At 54.6% G+C, this 9,013-nt stretch overlaps 1 long non-coding RNA gene across 1 annotated transcript; it reads left to right on the top strand.

Moving 5' to 3' along the window:
- Positions 1–3,696: 3,696 nt before the first annotated feature.
- Positions 3,697–6,900, top strand: LOC309871994. The gene is made up of 3 exons (XR_014315604.1): positions 3,697–4,113; positions 6,211–6,478; positions 6,695–6,900. It is a non-coding gene; the product is annotated as an uncharacterized lncRNA (long non-coding RNA).
- Positions 6,901–9,013: the final 2,113 nt, after the last annotated feature.

The following is a 9,013-nucleotide window of genomic DNA, read 5'->3' as shown; positions in this document are numbered from 1 at the left end:
GGCAGCGGCTTAACCCACTGAGCCACCCAGGCGCCCCTGAAGATGCCATTTTAGCATTGTTAGAATTTGTATTTCTCTCATGATGAGTGAAGTTGAACATTTCTTCATGCCTTTCAAGGGCCATTTTATTTCATTTTTTGGTGAATCGTATGTTCATGATTTTTTTTTTTTTTTGTCCAGTTTGCTATTGGAATTTCGATCTTTCCTTCAAATTTTAAACTTTTTTTTTTTTAAAGTAGACTCCACACTGGGTGTGGAGGCCAGTGTGGGGCTTGAGTTCACGACCTTGAGATTAACCAAACTGAGATCAAGAGAAAGACACTTAACCACCTGAGCCCCACAGATGCTCCTCTTTCAAATTTTAAAGAGTTCTTTAACTATTAACCATATTAATCTTTTATCTTTGATATATATTATAAATACTTTCCCCCAGTATGTCATTGTGACTTTCCTTATACTTGTCATATAAAACTTTCTTTTCTTCCTTTTTTGCCATTTATGTAGTTGGATTTATTGGATTTTAAGACTGCATCTGGATAGTATTTGGAGTGTTAGTTAATAACATCCTGGTTAAATCCTTTGCAAACAAAATGCTGGCTTTACTAGATTTTGTCAAATGCCAATAATTCTGGCCTGAGCTAATCTGCTCCTCTGCCTAAAATTATTATGGCAAATAATGAACAAGAAGACTTCCTCCAAATACAGTTGCCTTTGTAAGAGGCAAATATTATCGGTCTTAGAGCTACAGAGGCAGAGTTCTGAGCTGGCCTTGATGAAGATTTATCACAGAACCCTGAATAAGTGACTTCATCTCATTGAGCCGCAAAATGGTCCCTTGCTCTGGGTTCAGACTATAATCCGCCGTCCAGTTTCAGGACAGGATCTGGGGCAGAGCAGAGCTGAATGCTGACAGCAGGCCAGCTGGTCAACATGCTGTCCCCTGTGAATTAAGCAGGAGATGGCCTTGGGAACCAAAGAGTCCTGGGGTCCAAGGAAGCTGTTTTTATTGGTGACTCTGTGGGTCTCTTTCTCTGATAGGATTAGAGGCACTTCAGAAGGCTTCTAGCTTCCACAGCTGGTCATCCCCCAATTGGGGTCTGCCGTCCTGCCTGATATTTCATTATTAGGTCACTGCTTTGGACTAGAACACTGTACACGGGGGGCTAAAATGCCTGTTAAATGGCTCCCATCCCCAGACAGTGCTGTGTGTGCCTAACTTGCTAACACAGTGGCACAGACTGACAGGAGGGCTCGTCAGCTTGCTCTTAGGAGAGCTCTGAAGGAATGGGAAGTATGGAGGACACACTTTGATGGGAAGACCAAGCATGGGCTCAGGACTGGAGAGGCACTGAATGAGGCAGTGACTGGGGAGGTTGTGTCCTTGTGCGGCGATCCAGAGAAGGAGGTGGGCAGCAGTATCAGAGAGCTGGACCAGAGGGCATTGGGAAAAGAGGGATGGGTACAGTCACTGCTGACTTCTCTCTGCCCCCTTCCTCACCCAGGGCCCCAGTTCAGGACACAGCTTCTTCCACAGTCCCTGCCTTTCCCCCTCATTCCCTCACATGTAGCCTTTCTGAGGCTTCCCATACGGAGTTTGGAGCAAACTCCATACCCTGGCCTGTCAAGTCTGTCTGTCTAGGATCTTGTCCCTCCAGTTTTGCCCACAGACCTAGGACTAGTCCCTGAACAACACTGAGGCATGTGAAATGACAAGGACATGGACAATGACTGGGGAACTGTGGTTTTAAACTAAGACCTTTCTCATGAATCCAGGCTCAGTTCCATCAGCCTTGGGAACTGTTGAAAAGACACACTTTCTCAGTCGTAGGTTCTCACAAGGCTCCCTTGGCTTTGAGGATCCTTTCCCCCATCACTGGGCTCACTGAGCCCCAGCATTCTGAGGTCTCAGCCTAGAGCCCCCAGGCTAGTCGCCCAGTACAGGTGGCCCCAGTTGGCCCTGGTTGGGGGGACGCGGGCACCACCTGGTGGCCAAGCGCTGTCATCACACCAAATCCAGACAAAACCCACTGGTCTGTGGATCCTGAAGCTTGGGGTCCCAGGATACTGGGTGGGAAGACCCACCCTGCCAGCCCGCGTGTCCTGACACCCCACCCCTATCAGGACAGGCCACTAGGGGTGCACAGGGGCTCCTTCCAGGAAAAGATGGTTTTAGCCCTTGGAAGGGGAAGGTCTCATTTGTTGGTCCTGTTCCTGTAGGTGGTGATGCCTTTCCCTTCTCCCCACCCTCTCCCCCCACCACAGCTTTGCACAAACTCTGCAGCCACCAGTTAGAGTGCAGTGTGGGTGGGACTGCAGTGTGCAGTGGGAGACGAGGGAGAGCTTGGGAGGCAGAATCTGTCCGTGCTTCTAACAATCTTCTGACTCTCCATCCTCGGCCTTCTGTGGCCTTCTGCTGTCACTCCGGTCTCTGCCACATGGCACTGTCTCCTTGTGTCTCTGTCTCAGATGGCATTTCCTCTTATAAGGACATCAGTCACATTAGATTAAGGGCCAAATTTCATGGCCTTATCTTAACCTGGACTACATCTAAAAAGACCCTATTCTAAATAAAGTCATACTCATAGGACAAGAACATATCTTTCGGGAGCAGAGGGCACAGTCCAACCCCATAATAGGGAAGAAACTGAGCTGTGGTGAGATCAGGCACAGAGGTTGGAGCTGTGAGTTCCAGATCTGATGTTTCTTTGAAGTCTCAGTTTTTAATCTTAAACATCCCTATATTTTTAACACCCTTTGCTATTATAAGTTCATGTTTGTTTTGATATGAAATAGTATCTCTTCAGATCTTTGACATTTTGGTGAAGGGACTTGTTTAGCTATGGCTTCACAAGCCTTCAAGGCATTTCTGAACTTTTTCAAGTGAATTTATAGCCCAGTTGGAAAAGTATAAACCAACATAAATTCGCTTAGTTCCTGTACAAACCCAGCAAGGCCAGTATGTTTAACTGAAGAGGAAACTGGTTCAAAGTGGTTAACAAGCTGCTGAAGTCACATCCTAATTGACCAGGGGCAGGATCAGAACTCAGTTCTCTGGTTGCCTGATCTGCTTTTCTACATCTGACCCAGGGGAGATAAGAGGACCATAGGGAGCACACGTGCCCGGCCAGCGTTCCCACACTGGGGAGAAGGATTTGGGTACTTGTGGAGAAAATCAATTCTGTGAAATCCGAAATATAAACACAGCGTTCTGCCCGGCAAAACCCATAACATTTTCATTAAGATAGAAAAAAAAAAACAACCCACTCACACCATATTCAATTACTGTATTCCCAAATACTCACGTTAGAAACGCCCTTCCAAGTGTCTGTGTGAAAGGAGGGGGCGCATAGTTCCTAGTTCTGCTTGTTATTTGGAGGTTGCTTAAAAGATCGTTAAGTGGGCTCTTTTTAGAGAGTGGTTTCGGGTCACTACCAAGGGCGTCTCTACCAGACGTTCCATGTAAGGGAGGCGCCATCACTACCCTAACCCCGTCCCCTCCATCCACGCAGCAAGCCTCCCCTGGGCACCTAGCTGCACCAGGAGGTTCGCCACCCAATGACATAGACCCCTGCCCCTGCAGGAAGCTCATACACCAGGACAAGCATCCCGGTGCCTTGAAGAGGAACAAACGTGCAACCACGTGGAGGGGGGAGGCGCTGGGGAAACTGTGAGGCTGGGCAGCGTGTGCGCACATGTGCATGGGAGTGGGCGTGCCCCCCGCCCCCCATTAGCCACGTAACCGCTTGTTGTCCTGCCGGGCCCCTCGCATAATCTGCTTGCTTGGGGTAGGTGAAGCCGGGACACCTGCGGTGGACGTGAGCACCTGCCAGGTTGCCGCGCGTGCGCCTTTCCCAAGCCAGCCCCCGGGGGGAATCCAAGCTGGGACACCTGGACACTCTCCGCTCCCTGGGGGTTTGGGCAGCCTCGTCCCGTCTTCCTCCGCATTGCCAGGCTGGGGCCAAGCAGTCTGGATCCCTTTTTGCTCCCCGAAGCCGTCAACCTTTGGGGGTTGTGGGAGCCCCTGGTTTTCACCCACAGGTCCAAGGGGTCTCCAGGCGGGGTTTGCTAAAGGAAAGAGGTAGCTAAGGCGGCACCCATTCTGGGAGGATCCCGGTGAGTTTGTGGCCTGTGTGGGAGGCTGTTGTTTCTCAGTTACACTATCTCGTCGGACGAGGGAACATCAGCTGCTGGTTCTGAGTGCCTGTGTGCTCGCCCACTGCGGACACTATTGCTAACCCAGTCAACAGGAACCGCAAGCAGGAATTACCTGTTTGGTTTCGCAGAGAGGTGGAGTCCCTTGCCCGATGTCTCCCCGCCCAGGAAGTGGTGAAGCGGGGCTGCCTGCTGTACCCTGTGGCCTCTTGGCGATTTCAGCTCCCCGGTCCTACCCTGGGAGAGAACGACCACTAGCCAGAAACCAGCCAGTGGCGACCCTGGGGACCGAGTGTCCATCACGTGGCTTCTGGAGCCCAAGGGCAGGGTTCCCAGCTGAGTGGCAGGGGCAAGCCAGGAGAAGCACGAACAGCAGATGCCAACGAGGGGCACCCGGAAAGAGTCCAGGGGACCCAGGGGCATCTGGATGGACCCCAGATGGTGTCTATTACAGGGAGCAAAGCTGTGGAAGGAGCCAGGGGCCGGCCAGGCTAATCTTGGACCTCAACGGGCCCCCACTCTGACTTGATCCCCTTGTCCTCCCCGCCCATCTCCAAGCCTGGGCCTGTTGGGCTCTCAGGGGACTCTTACTGGGGACTCCCACGGGAGGGAGGGGAGAGTCTCCCGGCCGCTGTCCTGCTCTGGAGGCCCTTATGCGACACTTTGGTTTTACGTCTGTCCCTTTACCTTCATTTGCTTCTAGTCTGTGAACGCTCACTCGCTGTTCTCTTTGTCTCTGTGTCTCTGCCATCCTCCGGGGGGCTGGGGGAACCGTGGGTGATATGCACGGGGCCAGATCCGTGGCTGCACGGGGATCCAGTGCCCTAACTCGGCTCCCATCAGCCTGCCTGGGAGCAAGGCCCATCCCGGGGTCAGAAGCAGAAGCAGAGTTGGGGTTTGGAGCCAAGGTTCTGAGTCAAGCCGAGACAGGGCTTGAGGGAGAAGTCAGGGTGGACGGCCGAGTCTCCACGTGATTGCTGGACCAGCCCGAGAAGTGGGGAGGCCAGGCTGGCCAGCACAGAGCCCACAGAAGCTGGGGCAGGGCTGGGCAGGGCCATCCTTGGAGGCCAGGCCTCAGGCTGTGGGGTCAGGGCACATCCTGGAGGAGCGTGCCTGAGGAAGCTGGAGGGAGGGGGATCAGCCGTGGAGGTCCAGGCCCTCAGGAGCCGAACGCAGGAAGTCAGGGGAGACAGGAGAGGTGGAGGTGTGCGAGCGGGTTGGGAGGCCTGGCAGACAGAGTCCTGGCACTACGGCAGAAGCAGTGCCCACTGTGGTCAGGACTGAGGGCGAGCTCTGCTTTGGCACAGAAGCTGCTGGTCAACAACCCTCCACGATGGCTCCCGGTCAAGGTGGGCTGTCGGCACTACAGCCCGAGGGGAGGCTAAGCGAAGCCCGTGGGCTGGGGAGAAGAGGCCCGTGGGCACTGGGTCACAGAGCAGGAAGAAAGTGAGACGGATCCTCCCAGGGCTCGAGGGAGTGTCGCTCTGGAGGAAGCCACCCAGGGACATGTGGGTAAGAAACATGGCAGGCTTTCCTTGAGGAAGCCTGGAGACCAGGGTCTCTGCCCCTTGTGGGAGACCGAGTTAGAGTTCCATTAAGATTCATCTTTGACTGCACCATCGTGGGGAGAGGCAGCCCGTGGGCCCAGCCACACAGCCCACAGTGGGACCCTCTGCAAAGCCCATCCTTAACTCATCCTACGGTGTGAAGGAGCACGGAGCGAACAGCCAGTGCGGGCAGGTCAGGGACGGGCAGGTCAGGGACGGGCAGGGCGCCGCGGGGACAGACAGGCCTGCTCCGTCCCAGAAAGGCTGCTGCAGAGCCTGGCCCTCTCAGCCGTCCAGGACTTCCGCGCCAGAGCCTCGGATGCCAGCCTTGCAGGCTCAGAACCAGATCTGCCCACTTGCCGAGATGGATCCTTCCCTCAGAGGGGGAGTCCAACTGCCCCCGCTCACGGGACTGTTGTATCAAATGTCAACACATCCTGTTCTGGTGAGAAATGAAGGTCCTGAAGACCCGTTTTTGGCATAGGCGCGATTAGTGCGTTCTTATTTCTAGGACACAGAAGTGCGCTTGATGAGACTGGAATCAGAATGTGGGACTTGGACCGCCTGGACATTTAACAACATCAGACTGTTCAGCCGAAGGAACAGTTTCTCCACCGGGAGGGCTTTGCCAGCCAGATAGTCCCGAGCTGGGTTAACTAAGCCCCTTGGGCAGTGTCTAAGGGATGTGGCCAGCCCAGCCGCTGTTGTTTCTCTTTTTCCTGTTTCCATGCTTGAATAAGCTCTTCGCCCTACCAATGAGCTCTTTTAAGAAATAAGAGGTGAGGGGCGCCTGGGTGGCTCAGTGGTTTAAGCCTCTGCCTTCGGCTCAGGTCATGATCTCAGGGTCCTGGGATCGAGCCCCACATCGGGCTCTCTGCTCAGCGGGGAGCCTGCTTCCCCCTCTCTCTCTGCCTGCCTCTCTGCCCACTTGTGATCTCTCTCTGTCTATCAAATAAATAAATAAAAACTTAAAAAAAAAAAAAAAGAAATAAGAGGTGAGGGCGCCTGGGTGGCTCAGTTGTTAAGCGTCTGCCTCCAGCTCAGGTCATGACCCCAGGGTGCTGGGATCGAGCCCCACATCGGGCTCCCTGCTCAGCGGGGAGTCTGCTTCTCCCTCTCCCACTCCCCCTGCTTGTGCTCCCTCTCTCACTGTGTCTCTCTCTGTTGAAGAAATAAAATCTTCAAAAGAAGACAAAAGAAATAAGAGGTGAAAGTTCGCTTAACATAAGCAAAAGTTAATTTATCGGAAGGATATGTGAGAGACTGTATTTGGGTTCTCCAGAGGAGCAGACTGAGGCTGGTGGGTGGGGGAGAAAGAGATTTATTTTAAACAATTGTCTCGCGGTTGTGGGGGTTGGCAAGTTCAGGTTTTGCAGTTCTCTGTGGCAGTCTTTTTTTTTTTTTTTTAAAGATTTTATTTATTTGAGATAGAGAGCAGCGGGGAGGGGCAGAGGCAGAGGGAGAAGCTGAGCAGGGACCCCGACTCCGGACTCGATCCCAGGACCCCAGATCATGGCCTTGGCTGGAGGCAGACGCTTCACCGACTGAGTCCCCCAGGAGCCCCTCTCATGGATAGCTGAGGAGAATTCCTTCCCGTCTGTGTTGTTCTCACATTTTAAGTTCTGGAGGCCGGAAGTCCAAGGTGAAGGTGTCAGCAGGGTTAGTTTCTTCGGAGGGCTGAGGGAGAGTCATGTACTCCGGGTGTCTCTGCTTGGCTCGTAGACGCTGCCTTCATGCTCGTTCTCGAGGTCTTCTCCTGATGCCTGTGCCTGTGCCCAAATTTCCCCTTTGATGGAGATGCCCATCCCAGTGGACAAGGATCCCACTTAACTAATTCTATCCACCATTACCCCATGTCCAAATAAGCTCGTATTCTGATGTCCTGGGGGTTAGGACTTCAATATATGAATTGGGGGGAACACAATTCCACCCATCACAGAGATAAATTCAGAGGAGAGTAGAGAATCAGGCTCGGGCAACAGCCAAGGCGGTTCTAGAGGCTTTGGAACAGGCCTCCCATCTGACTGGGAACCATCAGGGTAAGGGAGCTAAGAGAGCTAGGAGGGCGAGCAGCTTCCCAGGAGGGCTGGCCCACCATGTCCAACAGTTTTGTCCCTCATTCAAAATTCAAATCCTAAGGGGAGCAGGTGGCTGGCCTGGTTGAGGCAAGAGCCTGTCCCCGAGGCTGGCGGGAGGCAGTGGGGCGATGCCTCCAGGACGTGTCCTGTGTGGGAGACGTCACACCCGTCTTGCACACGGGGGAGCTGTGAGGAAGAGGGAGTGGGGGCAGGTTGCGACTACGCGACTACGCCCAGTCTTGTCTCCCTTAAGAGGCTGTCACCCCTCTTCTCGGTCCGCGTATGTTGACTTCATGGCCTGGTTCTCAGGTTGCCCAGATGTGGACTCTGAGGCTCAGAGGCGCTCGAGCGGCCTGCGGTTTGAGCAGCCAGAGGTCTGGCTGGGAGCCAGCAGGCCCAGGGGGGCCGAACGTCCTCCGGTCAAGCCCTGGACCGGGGCCAGGCCTCCCTCACAGGGAACATTTGGGCCAATGAGCTCTCAACACCTTCTGGTCTGAGTATTGACACTTGCAGTGTGTGCGCAGAAAGCTCTGGGCCGTTGCTTTAGCTGATGAGCCCCCCCTTCCCCTTTCCTAATCTCTTACAAAACGAAGGCAGCACCCCTCCTGCTGGCAGGGAGGGAGCCCAGGCCCCATTCCAGGGTGGTCTGGCATGGTGAACGCAACGGGCTGTCAGGACTTCTCTGCCAAGACCCAGGAGGACCCAGCGGGCATCCCTCCTGGAAACCCTCCACCTGCTGGCCCAGGCCAGGCCTCCCGCGGAGCCCGGCCCCCTGTGCTGCCCGGGCTCCCCTCCGGTGTTTGACGGGGACATCCAGAGCATTTCTGAAAGTGGCCTGCTGCCGTGCAGACCGCCCTGGAGATGGAGGGGTGACTTTGCCGCAGAGAGGTAAAGCAGAGACCCCAGCCCCAGGCACGGCCCCACCCCCACAGCCCCCCCCGTTGCGCCAAGAGGACTCTGCCCGCAGCCAGCCTGCCACGCAGCCCCTCCGGACGCAGCCACAAGCCTGAAGCCCAGTGTCCGGGGGGCCGCAGGGCCCGGGATGCGTCCGAGGAATCCCAGAGGCAAAGACGTCCAAGCTGGAGGAGGACAGGGGTAGGCACTTGGGCAGCGGGCAGACGCCAGGCTCGTCCCCAGTCGTCCACTTGCGCTCTCTGCACGTTTCTCAAACGGGGTCCTCCTGAGTCCATCTGAGGGTCCAGGAATTCTTTACAAAGAATTTGAACTGGGCGCTTG

The sequence above is a fragment of the Mustela nivalis genome (genome assembly GCF_964662115.1).
Source record: "Mustela nivalis genome assembly, chromosome: 8".
NCBI lineage: Eukaryota > Metazoa > Chordata > Mammalia > Carnivora > Mustelidae > Mustela > Mustela nivalis.
The sequence above is the reverse complement of the archived record's forward strand: the minus strand, read 5'-3'. Positions and strand labels throughout refer to the sequence as shown.